At 39.6% G+C, this 17,213-nt stretch overlaps 1 long non-coding RNA gene across 1 annotated transcript in view; it reads right to left on the bottom strand.

The window, feature by feature from the left end:
- Positions 1 to 1,477: 1,477 nt before the first annotated feature.
- Positions 1,478 to 17,213, bottom strand: part of LOC111772718 (uncharacterized) — a 54,283-nt gene continuing 38,547 nt past the window's right edge. The window contains exon 3 of the long non-coding RNA XR_011437184.1: positions 1,478 to 1,627. This is a non-coding gene — a long non-coding RNA (uncharacterized lncRNA). The remainder of the gene's footprint in view (positions 1,628 to 17,213) is intronic.

Here is a 17,213-nt window from a genome sequence, read left to right as displayed (position 1 = left end):
AAGAAGAGGTCTTTCTAGATGGGACAGGAAGTACAAAAGTTACCATTCAAAGATAGGTTCTCTAGGACTTCAAAAATGGAAATGAAATATGACGAGGAATATCCAGGGCAAAATGAGACTTTCCTTCATGGGTAAAAGTACACTGTGGATGTCTGACTAATGACCCTGGAACGGGAAGGCTATTTTAACAACAGTTACCTTTCCATGCTAAGTGTGGTATATGAGTTGTCTTATTTGATCCTCACCTTAACTCAATGATGTAGCTATCTCATTTTACCTTCTCAACAGTCCTTTGAGTAAACACTATTGCCATCTCTATTTTACAGATAAGGAAACAAAGCTTTTAGGGACTAAGCAACTTTCTTATTTCTTCCATTCTTTTGGCTAGAAAAGGTTGAAACTCCATTTGTACCCAAGTTCATCTGAATCCAAAACCAATTCTCTTAAACATTTTATAGAATAAAGATTTCAGGGAGAAAGGGCACATCTGAAGAGTGGCACAGTGGATGGCTTCCTCAGAGCAGCTCTTTGGTTTACAGGGCTTAGGGATGGGATATAGTCCTTTGGTGAGTAAGAGTGATTTGGAAGACCCAGTGTCGAATGGACAACTAGAGCAGTGGTCAACATTCATCAATGGCCTGAACTAGGAGCCAGATCAAAGAGGACACAAAGCCAGACTTGGGTCCAGCCTAGAGATGGATTTGAAGCAATGTACAGAGTAAATCAGTCAGAATAGACTGGTTTTGCTGTGGTAACAACCTCAAAATCTGAGTGGCTTAACACTGCAAAGCTGCATTTCTCACTCCTGAAAATTCAGCTGCTGATCCAGGGCAGTCATTCTCAATGGGGTGACCTCAAGCACCAGGCTGCTAGAAATGCCACCATTCTGTGCAGCCTCCTTGGTTAATTCAGTAGGGAAGAGCAAGACTGGATAATGACATATGGCCCTTTTAGTGCCTCCACCCAGAAGTAACATCTTTCACTTCATCCACAGAACTAATCACATGGCCTCACTTAACTGCAAGGGAGCTGAGGAATGCAGTACTCTGCGCACCAGGAATAGAAAAAGAATTAGACCTTGATGGACATGGTATGCCTACCACGGGAACCTCTAGAAAGTTTTCAATAACATGCCTCACTGTATAATAATTTACTAGAAATCCGCAATTACTCTTCCATGAAAAGTGCCTCACACCACCCACTTGGAGGTATCAGCGGATACATCTGTATTCATGACAATGTCCCAAGGCTGTAGTTTATCGGACATGGGGTCCTAATTCCCCTGACCCAAGAAACACCATTCTGATTCTCTATCCCAGAACTGGAGCACAGATCTGGGGTGTCTCTGTATATATCCTTAAAGCAAATATTTTTCTGTGTAAGTGAGCTCAAGTTGATTTCTGTTCCTTCAAGGCCTCCATATTGATAAATGTAAATAGTTGGCTCAAACTAAAGGACTGATAGGCACACACGTTGCTTGGGTAAACTAAATAAAATTGTTTATTTTAAAGACTCAGAAAACAAGTTAATCAAGTCAAGATTCACAGTAGACAGATCAGCAACATTCTCCAGGAGTGACTGAGATGCAAGCTGCCAAACCATAAAGTCCTCTTCTGGATCCCCAAGTCTGAAAGAGAGAAAGGATCTCGTCAGAACGTGTGAAGTCCAAATTCATCTCTCTGGAGAGTCAGCTTTCTACTCTCCAGTCCTGTGTGCAGTCTTGTCTGGATGCTTGCCGGAGACCCTGTCATCAAGGGCAGATTCAACTCATTAATCTCAATGTTATACAATAGGCAGCATCCTTACAGAGTGCAGAACAGGTCTGTAAGCTCAGGGAAATGGCCAGCAGCCTCTGAAGAGGCCCTCTCAGCTGAAGTCATAGGACACGTAACTCAAGCAGGACCATCACTTTCACAGACACATGAATTCTAATGGGCAAGAATGAAATACGGTTACAAGGGTTACATTTCAAACTTCAAAATTCTTTGTTAAGCAAAATGGGGTCAGGAGCTATGATAATCAAAATGCACAAACTTCTTTTTCTCTTTCTATTTTTTCCTTCACTCCCCCCACGCCCCTTTAAGAACACTTGTGGCTGAGAACAAGAGAGAAAAGGTCATATCTTAAATCTCTTTAGTGACAATTGCTCACATGCCACCAGAATACACTTAACTCCATCTGTCCTTTTCTTGTGTCTCCTTAAGAGGAGTAATGCTGTTGTAATCAGAATTCAATCACATGAGCTGAGCACTATCTTATTGGAATGGGATGGAAATTAAAGACAATCATCTCAAACAAAAGTTTAACAATTTCTTCTGCTTAAGGATCTGAGCAAAGTAGTACTGAAAAGATAGAGGTAATCCAAAATGGCAGAGGATAAAAAAGAATTTTATTTTCTTAAAAGACCCATAAAATCTGGGCTTCAAACAGTTTATAGACCTATTATGTACGTTTACTAAGGAAAAGAAAAGAAATCCAAGTTTCTTTGTTATTGTTTGTTTTTAATGTCATAATTTGGTTTCTTACAATAATTCGCTCATTGTAGAAAACTTAGAAAACACAAAGAAGAAAAGAGGAGAAAATTAAAATCCTCCATAGTCTTGCCACCCTGAGATTCTTTGTTGAATTTAAATATGCATAGACGCATCTGTCTATATCTATCTATCATCTATCTATCTACACAGACACACACGAAACAAACGATTTTTACAAATTGTATTATCACTTTAAATTCTTAACAATGTATCTTTGTGGAGAACAGTACTACCATTCATCAATATCCAGTTCTCCTCTTCCTCAGGCCCACTAGATGACTGACTTCCCTGTCCTTTGAGCTTGACATGTGGCCATTGACTTTGGCAAATAAAATGTGAGCTGAAGTGACATATGTCACTTTGAGGTGAAAGCATTTAATTTCCAAATCTGCTGTGACAAGAAGGTGTCATTAAGATGGAAATGCTCTGAAATACTAAACCAACACATGGAGGGGAGCTGCCCTGGAGAGTCACCAGCTCTACATGTGTCTTTGTGTAAGACTCTGAAAACTTTTGGGGCTGTCACTGCAGTTTATTCTGATTGATACAATCTTTAGCATTGTTCTGACACTAAACATTATTCTAAAAAAATCATTAAAGGCTGAATTACATTTCATCATAATTTATTCAGCTAGTCTCTTATTGTTGAATATTTAAATTACTTCCAATTTATAAGCAATATTATAAGGAACACATTTTTATTTATATTTTGCTGATATTTATGGTTATTTCCTTAAGGTGCAATCATAGAAGGGAAAGTGATAGTTCAACGATATATAATGGTATATAAAACCAAAAATTTTTTAAAATATAGTGCTGAATCATCACATAAAAAGACTGTTGACAGAATCATCAATGGCATAAAGAATAGATGATTTCTGTATTTGATATAAATATTCTATCTTTTAAAGATGAAAATGGTGCCCTATGGTTTTTAATTGAAATTCTATGAGTTAAATATTTTTTAATAATTGTACAGGTTATTTGTATTTCCTCTTTTGTGAATCTTTTCATCATTTCTTTATTGATTTCTTAAGATCCCTCTATTTGTTAGGAATTTAATTATTGATACATGATAACACTGATACAAGAATTTAATTAGTGAAACAATGATACATTCATTAAGAATTAACCTTTGTTGTATGCATGGCATATATTTTTTCCAAGCATCAATTTGGTGGGAAACATTCCACTGTTACATTTTTTAATTTTACAGGTATGTTGATTGTTTTTTGTTTTGTCAGGTTATCAAATCTATTAATATTTTTCTTTAAGGTTTTTGTCTTTAGTAACATGTTGAAAATATCTTCTTCATCCTCCAAGTATAAATCCTCACATATTTTTATAGTATTTTATGGTTTTGTTTTTATACTTAAATCTTTGATCCATATGGTAGATAAATTATATATGGCATAAAGTTAAGGTCTATTTTTTTCCCAGATGGCTGGTTTTCCTAACAATGCTTATTGACTAATATTTCCTTTCTGTAAAAGTTTTAAATGCCATGTTTATCCATATACCAAGTTCTCAGAAATACTTTGAGACTGGACTTCTGTCCTATTAACTGATCTATGTCTAAATTGGTACCTGACTACTTTACTTATTGTATATTTATATTCTTCAATATCTCATATCATATATTGCTATTCTTTTTTGTCATTTCCTTTCCTATTTTTAAGTACTTATTGTTCAAGCTGAACTTCCAAAAATTCCACCTGGCTTTTCATCTTTTCCAGGAACATTATTCAAGCCTTATTTATGTCCTTTTCTTCATTAATTCATTCAACAAATATTTATTGAGCACTTACTATGAGCCAGGAATCATTCTAGGCACTGGGGATACAATGGAGAGCAAACAGAATTCCTTGCCAGTGGAGTTCATGTTGTTTTGGGGTTTTTTTTTTTTTTTGAGGAAGATTAGCCCTGAGCTAACATCTGCTGCCAATCCTCCTCTTTTTGCTGAGGAAGACTGTCCCTGAGCTAACATCCAAGCCCATCTTCCTCTACTTTATATGTGGGACGCCTACCACAGCATGGCTTGCTAAGTGGTGCCATGTCTGCACCCGGGATCTGGGCCACGAACCCCAGGCTGCTGAAGGGCAACATGCAAACTTAACCTCTGCGCCACCGGGCCGCCCTGGAGTTCATATTCTAAATAGAGAAGAGAAAGACAATGAACAAGATAAATGAGTACGACAGACCGTGTCAGACAGCAGTAAGAGCTAAACAGAAAAAATAAAGCTGGGAAGGGGGATGTGGAATATCATTTTTGGTCGTTTTGAGCCATGTTCTCCTGAAAGCAGATGCTAAGAGAATCAGACAGCAGGAGATTCATTGGGAGGAAAGCCTGTGAAGGATACAGGAGCAAGAAAAGGCAGAAGCACCCTCAGACACCAATGAAAGTCTGACACCCATAAAAAAGACAGAGAAAGAAGGAGAAGTGGAGATGAGGGAGGGAATGGGTTAACAAAAAAGCCTGTGACTGCTGTGTAGCTTTGAGAAAGTCTCAGTGGGGCTGATGGAGCCTCAACACAAGCACTGCTCTTTAGTGCATTCCTGCATCTGGCAAAGAGCCTTGTGCTAAATCTAGGGCCCTGCTGCTTTCTCTCCCTGGTTGGGAGCAGCCAGGGGCTGTGGCCTTTGCGTGGTAGATTGCAATGGAGCCAGCAGTGTGGGAGCTGCAGGCTCCAGCATGTAAAGAGCTGAGGAAGAGGCGAGTGGTGACCCTCTATGGCTGCCACACTGGGGAAAGTGTTAATGTTTTTAATAGGCTGGTTTTGAAGTTTAGTTCATATACCTTGTACATTTCTTATTTACTCATAACTATTCTATAATTTTGGTTGATATTATGATTTGGGTGCTATTTCACATGTCATTTAAAAATTATTTATTGCTAATATGCAGGAACCTAAATTCTGGATGTTTATTATGCTGAATTCTTATTAATTTGGTTCTTAGGTTGAGATTCTTACATCATTAAGAACATCATCACAAATAGCTTTGTCTCCTCCAAAAATTCTGCTTCATTTCTTTTCCTTATCTCATTGCCAGATCCAGGTTGAAATATAGTGACGATAGTGGATATATTCACATTCAGGGAAATCTCTTTAAGTTTTACAGCTAAGGATTGTGCTCGATGTTCTGTGTCACAATGCGAAAAAAATGTACCTAGATCAGTTTCCTAAGAAAATCTAAATTATCAAAATAAACTTAGGAAAATGCTCTAGGAACATCATCTTCCCATGTCGTGCTATAGAACTATAGATCATGTACTCTTACACGTTGGTTGCTTCCTTCCTATCTGTGATCATATTTTTGATCATTCCCAGTGTTTCTGGTTGTGCTTTTGCTTATTCTTTTTCTTTCTTGGACTTCAAGAACCTTCCTTCTTTCATGGATCTTTTCAAAGAACTAGCTCTTGAAGTATCTATCATTTCTGCATCTTTTTCTTTCACAACTTATTAATTTCTGCTTTTATCCTCAGCATCCCTTGCTTTGTTCTTTGATTAATTTAATTTTATTTTCACAGGTCTTTAAAAGAGAAAAAAGTGAGATCTGTTTGTGCCTTTTATAGTTAACACCAATCTATCCACATCTCTATTCATAATATTAATAATCACATATCACAGCAGCATGGGGTCATGACCAAAGAGACTCTGGTCTGGTGCCAATTGCCTGGGTTCACATCCCAGCTCTACCTTTGCCAACTGTGTGATGTGGACAAGCAATTTCCACATCTGCAAAATGAAGATCATTATAATAATAAAACTTACCTCATAGGGTTAGTGTGAAGATTACTTGAACTAATATTTGTAAAGCTTCTGAAACAGGGCTTGGCTCACAGTAACTGCTATGTAATACATGAATAGATTACATTTATGCAGTACTTTATCCTTTACAAAGCACTTTCACATTAATTTTCTCCCTTAGTTATCATGAAAACTCCATGAGGCAAACAGTTCTCATCTCTACTTTATGTATGATAAAACTGTGGCTCCAACAAGTTGACTTACATGAGATCACCAGTTAGTGAGTGGAAGAGCCAGGTCTTATGATTCTGTGATCAATGTGACTTAAAGCTCAAATGACTCCTTTTGTTTGTGGACTTGGGTGGGAAAAGTCAGAAAAGTCCATGTTTGGCCCAGCTCTAGGTACTTGCAATAGTTGCAGATTTTGAGCCCTTCAACTGGATGGGAAACTACCCAAGACTGGGACCAGCAGTTCAGTCAACTGTCAAGAGCTCTGTGGCTTCTAGACTCCTGACAAGTGTGGCCAGCAGCAACAGGTAGAGGCCAAATGAGGTGTGATCTAGGTGCAGGAGATGTGGGTTCTAGCCCTGGTCCTGCCCTGTCTTTTTCCATGAGCATGAGCTAGATACTTTTCTCTACTGTGTCTCAATTTTCTCAAATACTAGGTAGGAAAAATAAGCTCTGCCCAGCTTGCTTCACAAGGCTGCTACAGGGTTCAAAATATGCTGATAGCAGTGAAACATTTTGAAAGCTTACGAAGTTTTCCACATGTGTAAGATATTGTGTGTGTTGGAGGTATCTACCCTAAGACTTTCTTTGTTTACACAACTGAGAAGTGAAAAGCAGATGTGGAAACAGCTCCCAGACACCATGCCTGCCCCTAAATTATTATGCCCAGAAAACTTCCTCCAACTTTTAAACCAAGAGCATCATTATCTTTGCACTGGAGAAAAGCAAAATTCTATACATATCTCTGAATAGAAATCTAATTTCCTGTTGGTTTCTCTTGGACTGTGAGCCATAGGTAACAGAACACAACAGAATTTTCCACAAGCACTGTTTTCCATGGCACACCCAAAACCAAGTAGGAAAGAGAGGGAACCAAAAATTTCCCTTGGCTTGTAGCTTTTCCTCATGTTGTAAGAGTGTGGGCCACCTGGGGAAAATGATCAAATTTAAGAGGGAAGGAGTGAAATCCAATTCTGGGTCACATTGCCAGAACTGTTTCTATAAATGTATTTCTCCAGATTCTAGGAATCATCCACTGAAATCTTTTGACATTTTCATTCATTGTATTTAGGTTTCTTTTTTTCCAACAAAACTGAATGTTTGTTAACTGCCTAGTTTTTTCTTGATGAATAGCTACTTTTGATTTTCCTAAAGTTTCCAGGATAGGAATTGGAAGGAGATGTGCAAATCACAGCTATAAGATCGGCAGGTGAGTATGGGAGGCTGCTACCCTCACTTCTGTTCCAAATAGAATCCTATTAAAGCTCAACAAAGGGATGTGAGCAGCTAGATTTTAGAGTCCTTCTTCCCTCCGCAGATGAAAGAGAGAGAGAGAGAAGTTGTTTCCTGAGAGCTGACAGGCTTTGTCCTTCATGAGTTTCATTCCTCTCTTGTTGTGCGTGTGTGGGAAAGAGGCGAGGGATGAGGAGAGTAGGAGAAGGAGAGACAGAGAAATTAATGTCCAAGGCTTGTGCAGGAGAGGACTTGGCTGGACTCACCATTTGGGGAGAGGGAAGCTATGATCAGTGGCCACCCCTGGTTGCAAGTGATGCCCTACTCAAGCCAGAAAGGAAACTCAGAGCAAAAGAGTTGTCCCCCAAAAGCTCTTGTGAACTTAGGCTCCTCTTAACCAAATTTAGCTTGTGTCCCTAAGGAGGAAGTTTATTGTTAGGCCCAGCTGCTTTGCCCATGTCAGACCACATTGGAGCAGTGCACAGAGTTGAGGGCCAGCAAAGGGTGAAAGGGAACTGGTGATTATTAGGCATCTTCTACGTAGCAGATACGTGTTCATGGAGACAGACACACACACCACACACACCCAATGCACACACACATAAATAAAATCTCACATAACTCACCAGGAAGTTAGTTCCATGAGGGCAAAGGTTTTTGCCTGTTTTGTTCACTGTTCTGTCCTCAATGCCTTGCACATGGCAAGAGGACAAGGACTATTTGTGAAATGAATGAATGAATCTTTAAAACTCAATGGGAGTGGAATAATTATCTTGTTTTAAGATGAAGCTAAGTTTCAAAGGTGTTAAGGAGTAGACGAGCCAGGATTCAAACCCAGGTGTGTCTTGACTGCACAGCCGATGGGTTTCAGGATACCATGCCATCCTCACAGAACAGACTGGATTGTATGCAGAGGAAAGTGTGGACTGGGAACTTGAAATCACATTCTGTAAAAAATCACTGAGGAATTGAAGCATTTATCTGAAAAAGGAACACCTTAAGCTAATAAGCTGTGGAGAGTCCCCTCCCCTTTCTGGGCTTCTGTTCTTCACCAGTGAGATGAAGGGATTAGACTAGACCAGAGTGCAAATAATTGGCACATGCACCACCACTCTCCGTGTCAGCTCCTATGACAGACATTACTCATTGACATAGTGTTCTTTCATACTGAACTTGGATGCAGCTTCATAAATATTCTCAACAGCGCTCCATGCATCCCCACCCATTGATTAAACTTGGCATGCACGAGAAAGGCTCTTTACTTCTCTAGACTAGATAATCTCTAATGTCACAAATCTATTTCTGTCCATAAATTCATCATTGTTTCTATCTTGCCGTGTATATTGTTTAGCACAGTAAAAGACCAAGAGCAATGAAAGCTTCCAATCTTCCTTGAAAGCAGTGGCGTAAAAACCAGGTAGCCTCAAGACTCTGGGTTTATCCTTATAGAGTCCTCTATTAAAACTACCTTCCAGATTAAAAAAAAAAATGTTTTAACTCCAAATTATCTAAATATTGTTGATAAAAAGATTCCCTTATATAAGAGTAAGACAATACTTATTACAGAGACTGTGTTGCAAAAGCAAGCCAAAGTAAAAAGTTGGGACAGAGTTTAGATTTAAAGTATTGGCCTCATGGATTGGCTTGTAGTCAACATTTTCTTGAGTTACGCATACCGTGAAGATTGCCATGAAATAAGATGACACCTTGAAAATAATATTATTTGAGTAATATCATGTCTGGATTTTAGCCAAGCTCAAGGAATATAGAATAAAGTTGTTTTATATGGTAGACCCACCACTGCATATCTGGCTTTTGATGGTTTAGGAAGAGTAAGAGAGAGGGTTTCATATTGATTTTTTTTCAAGTTTACTTTTTAATAACACAAATAACCTTCGGTAGCCCATGAGGTTTTCCACCAATGGCATAAAAGTATAAAACTCAAATTTCTCATTTAGAAATTCTAACATTTGTTGTTCTACCAGGATCATTGGTTGCAAACAACAGAAGTCAACTTTGATTGATGTAAATGGGAAGGGAATTTATAGGAGGGTATTGGGAGGTTCAAGGAATAGATCCAAAGGCTGAAGAACTAGGCTCAGGAAGTACTAAAGGAGGTTGAGTACAGCCAGGATCCCACCCCATCACCACAGGCCACATTCCTCCCACCCCCCACCACACAGCTGAGCCCAGTTGCCCTGGGCACTCACCCCTACACTGGTGAACTCTTGAGTCCAGCATAGCTACCATGAATACTGTCTAATAGTTCCTATCTCTTTTATCATTTCTTCAAATAAACTTCCTGAGCAGAAGCTTCTGATAGGTCACACATGTTTTGGTCTATGATCTAGTCATTAATGGGTGGAGATAGAAAATACCTGCCCCCTCCTTGGGCTTCTGCTTAAATAGGAAAGTGTTCAGGAGCTGGGCAACAAAAATGACTACAGCCCATGACACCAGCTAAAATAAAATGCCCAAATAATTACAAAGTAAATTTCATGCCAGGGAAATACCTCAATAATAAATAACCATAATTTATTGAGCAGCCCCTTTCTTTCAGCAATGCACTGGGTTCTGTATATAATCTCCTTCATGTCATTTAATGTCTTTGAAGGCAAGGATTGTGTCTTTCTTGCTCACCTTATATTCTTAGTGCCTCACAGTGCTTGGCCCATAGTGGGCTCTCAGTAAATATTTAATGAATGGACAAAAATAACTAATATTTATTAAGCACTTACCATGAGCCAAGCACTCTGTCAAACTCTCAAGAGATAAGGACTGTTATCATCTCCATTGTGAGCACTGTGGCTGAGAGAGGTACTTTGCCTAGGATCACATGGGAGTAGGGGGCATAGTTAGGAACAAACCTGTGCAGCCTGCACCTTACGTGGGGTGAGGGTTCCATCTCTAGGTTGACTTTGCCCCAGGGAGTATGCTGGCTGTAGCAATCACAGCTTCACATTTGCACTGCACAACTTCCATAGAAAGAAAGGGCAGACTTTTCAATGGCTCTGTCTTAAGAGAGAAGAAATGTCTTTTTCAGAATCCCCCTACAGACTCCTCTCTTTGCATCTGATTGGCAGGAAATGGTCATACGCCCATTTCTAAACTAATCCTTATACCCTGAAGGGGTTCAGAAACAGGCTTCCCCAAGATGGGCCACTTTGGCATGTGAAATACTTTGAGCTAAAGGCAATCGAGATCGTGTGGGCTCGAGAGAAGCTTTTCCCTCTCCCTTAAAGAACTTAAATTGGGGCCTTCCCCATAATAAGAGTTATTACGAGAAATAAGTTTTTATGACTTATCTGGATGGCAGAGCAAATCTCTAATTACTGAATATCTGTTCTTTTTATAGTCTTGTGAACTACCCTCCTCCCCTCAGACGCCTCAGGCCCCTATCCCATTCCTTAGCTCAAGATGGCATATATACCTCACTTTACCTTTTTGTTCCTGAATCTCTCACGTATGTAGGGCCTCTGATTCTCTGGTGTATGTGGGGTTCCCATACGTACAAAATGAAGTTTTACTTTCTCCTATTAATCTGTCTCAATAGCATTCTTAGACCAGCCAGAAGAACTTAGGAGACTAGAGGAAAATTTCTTCCTCTCACACAGGCCAAAGTGAAGATGTGAGTTGACTGGCTTTGGCCAAAGTACCCAGTTAAACAGGTCCAGGAAAGTATCAAGGGGGAGTGGAGGGTAACCCTGCATCTGGAGGTAGGTCCAACTTCCCCTGGAGCATATAGGCTACTGGGAGATGGGTGTATACCTGAAAGTAAATTGGGGAACCCTCAGGAAGTACTCCTACCTCAAGAAGGGGTAATGGGCAGAGCGGATGCTCTGTAGGCAACTGACTATGTCCCCGATAACCCCTCCTCTTAAAAATCCCACAACGGCTCCCCACAACTCTCAGAACAAAGTCCAAATGCCTTGGCAAGGCATACAATCTCCTTCACCAGTCACCTTCAACCAGCCTTTCCAGGCTCACCTCCAAGCACCGCATGTCCCATGTCCTCAGCTCCTACAACTATTCACTCCCCTCTAAATGGCTCTGCTCACCCCCTTTCCTTTTCCCACGCCATCCTGTGCCTGGAAAGCTTTTCAACACTCAGTAAGAATGGCGCCTCCGAGTGGGAGCCTTCTATCAGCACTACCACCCACCGCACTCCATCAGTGAGGTGCAGCCACAGCCACAATTCTCCAGCATCTCCATCATAGAGCACTGTGAAACTGTCTGCACAGGTCAGCCTCCATCCCTGCCCTTCACCCCATGGGCCAGGTCCAGCACCTGGAAAGTGGGCAGCAGGAGTCTAAAGAAAATAAGGAGTGAATGAACCCTCATGTGAAATACTCTCTCAACTTACAAGCTTTTTCTTCCCAATCCTTAACACAGCTATATTACATATTCATTGGTACAAGCATTCATTTGATGTCTATTTCTCCATAAAAATATAAGCTCTCTGGGGACAGAGACCATGTCTCTTGTTCACCTTGGCACCTATCACAGTGTCTGACACCAAATATCTGTTGAATGAATATAACATCCAGGATTTAAAGCTACCTAAAAACCGCACACACTGTTTTTTTTTTTTTTTAACATCATAATCTATTTCCTTCATCAAGGAAATAATATTGCTCCTAGGAATAGTGAAGAAATCTAGGCTTTATTCCAGACATCTTTTCACAGCTCCGGTTGCTGGAAAGAGGCAAAAACCCCAAGTTACATGATTTTGTATTTAGAATATTAATTTTCCCTAGGTCATGCAGAAACAGCAATACTTTCCTTAATGAAATGCTCTTGTACTAATTTCTATTTGTATGCAAAAGACGTCATCTGTTTAACACATGAAGACAATCTCCCCGCTCCGCACACCCATGTCTGCATAGCAGAAGGGGAAAGGCTTCTGATTTATTACACATAAACAAAATGAATAAGATAACATTTTATTAGTTAGAAACCATTCCAAAAACAGCAATAAAATGAGGCAGCACTGGTGGAAGATGCCCTTATCAATAAATCCTCAGAAGTTTAGGACCCTGGTGCATGTTGTAATAATAAAAAAGATAATTAAAAGGACCAAATTGCGGAACTGTATCATTTCATCAAGAAGCAGCCTTATAACAATAGGAAACCTAGGGTAGTGATGGTCTGTGAATCTCTTATCCTTGTGGAAAAGAGAGGTGTTTGAGATGCAAGTTGTTTTAGCTAATGTGAGAAGAATCCATTTTCAGGTTGTGTCATATTGAAACATGCAAATCCAAGCAAGAAATGGTCCTCCTTTAAAATCAGTATCTTTTTAAGTCTTGTTTCTGGTGGTGGACAGTAAATGGCTTCATTAAATTAGCCCTGTCCAGCCTATCAATTATGGTTGATATTATAACAAACAGCGGTAGGTGAGAAAGACAGTTGCATTACTTTTTCTACAAGAGATTCTTGGTTTTTCTTCCCTTCACTGAGAATTTTGATCTCATCCTAGAAAATCCTTATGACACGTTGCAAATACTTTTTATATAAAAGCATCACAGGGAAACACAGAGACTTCAGAGGTTTTTCATTTCCCAGAGAGCCGCAGTCAGTTTTTAGAAAGTAAATTGTGTCCTCTACCCTTCCCTTCCCTCCAGGTCAATGCTTCCCATCCCCCATCCTGGTCAGTTTAATATGAGTCACTGCCTGGGCTTTGTTCTATGGAATAACATTTTCTCCTGGGAGTCGATTCATGCAAAATACTCCCCGCTGAGAGAGTGGAAATTTACCCATAAGACATTCTTCCAGCAGCAAGACTCTGGGGGAAACCTGATCAGAATGTTTAAAGACTTGACTACATTCTAGTTGTTCTCCTTTAGTCCTCCCAAATTTCTCAGAGAAAAATAATAATAAACCACATATTTAAGGTTTATGACACATAGTGACAACAGACACGATGAGGTATGGTCTCATTTAGAAAGAAAACTGAAAATGAGTAGGTTATTTCGATATTTCTTCTGCTACACTGTCTTCCACGACGATTTCTGATCTCTCTTCTTCCTTCGTATTTTGGTTTATAGTCACTCTGCAGTCCTTCCATGGATCAATGCATCAACTTTTTTTTAAAACAACTGCCAGATACCCAATAAGTTACGTTAAGCCAAGTAGCTATTATTTTGCAACATTTATATAAATTCAAATGTATTTTCTGTAGTGCAAGTGACATCGATTTACCACTAAAATAATACATGCTTCCATAAATGGCATAAATCACAAGAAAGCTTGGTTGTGATTTCTCTATAAAAAGTCTTGAAGCAAGCTCATCTCTATAATATATACACACATATACATAATATAATGTAATTAATAATGTAATATAATGTAATATATATTGTAATGTATATATAATGTAACATAATGTAAAATAATGTAACATAATGTATCTATACTACATTATATTACACTATATATGTATACATATATGTGTATATACATATACAAATATCTTTTTTTTTAGAAGAGTAAAGCTAATGATGATGAAAGACATAGAAAGTACCCCAGCCCAAGAACCTGGCTTCTGTCTCATTAACATTGACCAAATGATGATGCAGAAAGTTGGAAGGACTATAGCATTTCACCCAAGGCAGCTCCCATCTTAGAGAGAGCCTAGACAGAGCCGGCAAGAACAGGCCATCTTGAAACATCATCTGCTTGATGGCCAAGGAACAGAGGGCCGATGGTCTCTGGGCCAGACATTTTGTCATCTTTTCTCTTTACTGGGAACATTGTTATCCGGGTTTTCAAAAGTGCACTTATAATACACTTTACTAAATAGTATGTAGAGTTGCACAATGTATGCCTGTATAAAAACCCTGTTAAAAATTTCAAAGTTTGCAAACTGGAAGAATAAGTGAGTGGCTCATTTAATTTATTTTAATCAGTTATATCAGGAAAATGCAGTTCTATTGCAGCGAAACCTTTGCAGAAGCAGAGAGCAATTATGTTTTGTGCACGGAGTACTCTTTTTAAAAAAGACCGTGTGTGCAGCATAAAAAAAGCTTAGTAATGTCAATCATTTTGATTTCAAATTCCTTCAGTGCGGTCCTTAGTGCAAAAATTATAGAAAGAGAAAGCTATTTTTCTCAAGATTCTGTGCAGCTGTTTTCTTCAATTTTTGAACCGTCTTGATAGAAATGTGTTTCCGAAGGAAATTAAAAAGTAAAAATTACTGCAGTAATGCTCTTAGCTTTGTTTTAAATAGACGTTCTCACATCACATCTTAAAGAGAATAACTCACCAGAGGCCCCCTGCGGGAGCTAAACTCACTAAATTTAAGCAACGGGATTCCCCCCAGATAATTAACATCATGTTACTCAAAAGGGTAGCTTCAAAGTTGAGAAGTAGATGAGAACAGTGCAAAATGGCAGCCCGTTTAAGGAGAATTTGTTACATTGTTGAAGATATTGGTGGGACACAAGGAAGAAAATTTTCCAGCAATAGCCACGCTTCCAGAGACACATCTAAACGCTGTCCCTAGAGAAAGCAGCGAGCTCCGCTGTCACGGATTCAGGCAGCTTTACAATGAAGTGACTGCATTTCACAAGTAAACCCATCATATTTCCTTCCCACCTAATGTAAGTAAATCAACTCTGAGCTCCATACTGAGTTGAAATCTCTTAAGATACAGTGACTTATAACCTGTCCAGATATGATTAACAAAGACCTTTGATTAAAAATGGGAATATAGATGGCTTGTGACAGGTAAATCCCTCAAGTTCAGTGTGCAAGTTTCCATTGTTTCATAGATTCCTAGATTTGGGTCATTTTCTGGTCTGTAACATGGGGATTTGTGTAGTCATCATTATTATTGGAAATTCAACCAGGAGGCTGCAACTTTGAACAAATACTTCAAGTCTCCTGGAAGAAATGAATAACCTAAAAGTACAGCATCAGTTTCATAACCCAGGCAGACCCTGGCTTAGAAATGGCCCGCGCCGCAGAGGTTCAGTGGGGAGCCGACGCTGTAGCCTTCACAACGCATTTCCTGATAGAAACAGTTTCATCCATTGTAGCTGGTTTCCTATTTAAGTTAGCAAAAAATCCGACTTAACTAATGATGAACCAGAAGCAAGTGTTAATACTAAGGTAGCTTATTATAAATATATTGTTGGACCACTTATGATGCTGTAATTGGGGAGAAATATATTCTAATTTTTAAGTCAGACTAGTGAGAGCAGCTATCTTCACCCAGATCCTTTAAAGCATTGACAAATTACTGAGCATCAGGAAGGTACAGCAAACCTACCTGGATACTAAGAATTTAACTCTTGACAATTCTACCATTGCAGAAAGACAGACATTTTTTTAATGTTATTCATTACCCATTTGTTTTGTATCAGATAATAAAATGATTTTATATCTGACCACTCATTAGCTGTGTGTCCTTGGGCAATTTACTTATTCTCTCTGTGCGTTGGAGGGTTGTTGTGAAAATAAATGAGAGAATTTTTCTGCAGTAGATGTTTGCTCTTTGCATCAGGTAGTTCCCACTCCTCCTCTTCCAGCTGTATCCCTGGTTTTCATTCAAGAATTTTCTCCCCATCCAACTCTCATCCAGATGGTGGGAACGGGACTCTGTCTCCATCCCCGGTGGAGCACCTGACCCTGGGCCGTCAATCAGAGCTGGCTTCAGAGGTGACTGCTTCAAGGGTGGGCCACCCATCTGAGCAGGTCCAATAAGAGTGAATCTCAGAATGTTTTTCCTAGGAGTGCTGGGCAGAAATACTTACTTTTCTTTGCTAGGTTTAAATCTGGAAAGATATGGCTTCTGCAGCACTTGGCAGCGGTCTTCATTTATCCCAGTGGTTCTTATTGGAGGGGAGAGAGGGGAGAGTCGCTCTCCTCCTCCCACACTCTCCTGCCCCCCGCCCCCATCCAGAGGACATTTGGCAATATATGGAAACATTTTGGTTGTCACAACACTGGGGGTGGGAGTTTTGCTATTCTCATCCTGTGGATAGAGACCAGGGATGCTGCTAAACATTCTACAATGCCCAGGATGGCCCCCCACAATAAAGAATTTTCTGTCCCAAAATGTCAGTAGTGCTGAGGTTGACAAACCCTGCTCTAACTCCATGGTTTCATTTAACGACATCAAAGAAGCAGAGTTAAGAAGGAGAAAAACTGACACCTGGTCATAATGTTTGAATCCTGGAATGATTCACAACTTGATTTTCTGTCACTCACGCCCAAAAGAATCTTAATTGATAAAATTGGTAAGTATGGAACACAATGCCTGACATACGGTGGGCACCCAATAAGTAGTTGGTATTTTCATTAAAGGTTATCACTCACGTGAGAACCAGGACCAGGGAAACCCAGAATAACCACTTGTTTATAACCAAACACTCCTGGATCAGATGCTATGTACTCAAGAATTACAGGTTTTAGCTCCCTGCGGCACACACCGATGTCCCCTACTTTGCTCTCAATGCATTCTGCATCT

The sequence above is a fragment of the Equus caballus genome, chromosome 3 (genome assembly GCF_041296265.1).
Source record: "Equus caballus isolate H_3958 breed thoroughbred chromosome 3, TB-T2T, whole genome shotgun sequence".
NCBI classification, from domain to species: domain Eukaryota; kingdom Metazoa; phylum Chordata; class Mammalia; order Perissodactyla; family Equidae; genus Equus; species Equus caballus.
This window is presented reverse-complemented; position numbering and strand designations above follow the sequence as displayed.